Below are 3687 nucleotides of genomic sequence, written 5' to 3' on the forward strand. Positions count from 1 at the left end.
TTTATTTATTCTCTCCATATTGTCCCCCAGTGGCACATCGGTATGTCTGCGGATTTACAAGACTAGAAACCGGATTTCGATACCTGTGGTGTTGGGAAGAGCACAGAAAGCCCATCGTGTAGCTTCGTCCTTAACTCCAAACAAACTCTCCACAGTATTATACACTTTTTTTCTTATTTAGTGTCAAACCGATTTCTTGTCTTAGTACAGTTATGCATAAGCCTCTTATTTACCGCAAATTTAGCATGGTTCCTGGTTGTAATCAGTAAGAAAATACTTTTGGAGTCTCAGTAATTCGCGAAGAAATGATATAACCTTTTTTCCTATCTTTATCTGTTACATGTAATAGGAAATCTTTATTGCTAAGATGATCACAAAAAACAAGTTTGTAGGATATCATTATGATAAGCTCTGGTTTTGTTTTCGAAACAGTATTTTGCATAGTGAAACTACAATTTGGCATCTCCTAACGGTTTGATAGAATAGCGAGAGAGTTTAAAAACGAATGAATGAAAACGACATAAAACATATTCCATTCTAGTTCTGTGCATTGTTTTCTGAATACTAGAATCAAGTTGCACTCACCTACAGATACCTACAGTGTATGTGTTTAAGTTATCATAACTTGACTTCAGCTGTTCCCTTTCAGTCCTCAAATACATGTGCGCGCCACACACTCTCTTAACACTTCAGTTGAAAATAAGTGATAGAATATGATGTCTTGAACAAATCAGTTAGTATCATTTTGCATCTTATTTACACTTTACAAGCATTCTCATTAAAAGAAAAGTTTAAAATTCGGACACAATTAGAAAGTTCACGCCATGTTCGGTTATTTATACTACTCGTATAAGCGGAACCCACTCATGGATATTTGATTAATCTTTATTTTTCGTTACTTACAGGTGATATATTGTTGCATAAAAGTTTTTCCCTCAGACAATAACCCCTCTCCAAAAAATTCATATTTTGATTTTATATGATGCTGGCCGGAAGTGACCTTCCACTCTCAGGCTTGGTTCGTACTTTAGACTTTGACATATATTCTGGTTTTAGGCTATGGTATCTGACAATGTGTGACAGTTCGGAATTGCATCGTTCGTACTCTTGTTGCAACGTGCGTCGTTTTTAAAAAGATATGACCTTACAGTGTCGGAGGATATTGAAAAATTTCAACATTTGTGACAAAATTGCTCAGTCAAGGCGACTGCGATTGTAAGCGTACCTTGTAATGGAAAGAACAAAAATAAACAAACAAAATTGTATTGGGCAATCTTTATACTTGACTGAAGTACAGTATTTAACTGTGCCAGAATTATGAACTAGTGCTTAAAGTAACACGGATATTATAAGTAGAAATTTGAGAAAAGTCTAGCCCAATGACCGAATAAGAAAATTATACACTAGTTAGCCCATAGTCTAAAAGTCATTTTATGATCTGCATTGAAAAACATGAATTAGAAATAGATATTAGATCTTACATCATCGTTTCGCAAGTGGTACTGGTGTATGTAAGGCTTCATACATATTCTTTTATTATACATGTAAACATTTATAGACCGCCAGCCCTTATAAAGAAGGCAGAATTGAATTGGTAAGCGATTAAATCATATACTAATTTCGAAACACATGATAACCTAAAATATTATTATTTATAAAATACGTTTTGTTTGTAATTAAGCACAAAGCTACACAATGTGTGCTCTGCCCACCATGGGTATCGAAACCTGGTTTCTAGTGTTGCAAACCCGCAGACATACAGCTGTGCTACTGGGGGGGGGGGGTTATAAAATAAGCAAAAATAACACATGGTATAAACGTGGAATATGCAAACATATTTCCAAGCAAAATGAATTGACATATCAATCACATAAAAACCTGGAAATTAAAACCAAATAATGTATGTATATATGTCTATTCATCTAAGTACCAGAGTGGAGGAGTAACGATTCAGAACAAAAATGATGCTAAAGAAAATGATAAAAAGATTCCATAAACCGATACATCATCCTGATCTCTCATCTATAGTCTACAGTGTAGATTTGCTTCTCCATTATTCTGAGTTTTGTAAAACCCTAAAACCCGACTGATTCACAGTGTAGAATTCCTTCTCCGTTATTTTGGGTTTTGTAAACTGATAAAGTGGATCTGGTAAAACCAAAACAAATCTCAAATCTGAAGGCTTATAACGCTAAAAACATAGTTTCGATATCCGTGGTGAGAAGAGCACAGATAGCGCATTGTGTAGCTTTTTTTTCTCAACAAACAAAAAACCTCGTAGAATCAAAGCTCTGTGATACCCAAAAAGGACACCAAAATAATTTTGTTAAAACAGAGAGAGGTTATTTCGTTATAGTGGTGGATCGTACTGATTATGTCATTAAAATAAACCAAATCTACCATGACACGACCAACTTCATCTTCTTGAACACAATTCCAACACCTACCTTGTTATTGAAGTTAAAAAGAAAAAAATTGGATCTTCTTTTTAAAAGAAGTGTGCAACTTTCCCAAACTATCTGATTCACGTACCCACAAACTTATGTTCTCCTCAAAGTTAATAAATGTGGTTTCCTTCTTCAACCCATTGTATTTGCAAAATTGAGCCCTTAGTTTCAACTTAGGAAAATATACAGCTTATGTCAGCTATGTCTCATCATTTATCATAATTAAGAAGAATTTGTCATAAGGCTAAAACACTCGCTGCTATCGCCAGTTTCGATGTGAAAAGCTCATTCACACAAGTACCTGTTTCTGAATCAATGACTTGTTTCCTTGATAGTTTCAAGAACGATCCTTCCCTTAGATCTTACATCTTTTGAAATTCTTGCAACATCTTTTAGTAAGGCCTCACTTATGACCAGACTGAAAGATTAAGTCTGGAGAATCTCATTGTTCCCATTCTTGCCAACATATTTATGATTAAAATGGAAGATCAAGCTTCTTTACCTACCACTTTTTCTGGGTAAGATATGTTTATGATATATATATATATATACTGGTTTCCACAATTCTTCATCCATCGAAGAACAATTTTCACACCCGAAACTTATCCATTCTGAGAATAAAATGACCACAGAAAATGGACAAAGTACACATTTCCGTTCCCCCAATGCTTTTGTTAAAATAGAGGATGAAATGTTCCATATTTCCAGTTACCATAAAGAAACTTACATCTGTTTGTACATACCTTCTCAAAAATTATGTATCATGAAAAATGTATCAATATTATTTGTTTCAGTAACGAGTATTTCCAATAAGATCTAAATGTATTGAAAATGGAAGTATTAAACCCAAACCGTTTTCCTTTGGAATCTGTTAACAAAGTTTTCTCTGCATTAAAGCCAAGTGGCGGGCAGAGTACAGATAGCCCATTGTGTAGCTTCGTGCTTAACTACAAACAAATCTACAGTAAATAAAGAATCCAAAGCAGAGTCTCAGCAAAAATAAAATATATACACGATATTTCTGTTTATTGCCCAATTCCCATTATCCTAAGTGTTTCATATTCAATCGAAAGGTATTGGAAAAAATTTTCGTAAGTGCCAAATACATTTATCTGTAAAGTTTGTGTTCCTTCCTGCCAGAAAATTAGAGCACGTTTTATTAAAGAAATACTAAGATTGGAATACCATTGATTCCGTATATCAAATAAACTGTGAAACATGCGATGAGTTTTTACATTGT

This window comes from Limulus polyphemus, unplaced genomic scaffold (assembly GCF_000517525.1).
Source record: "Limulus polyphemus unplaced genomic scaffold, Limulus_polyphemus-2.1.2 Scaffold263, whole genome shotgun sequence".
In the NCBI taxonomy this organism is placed as follows: Eukaryota; Metazoa; Arthropoda; class Merostomata; order Xiphosura; family Limulidae; genus Limulus; species Limulus polyphemus.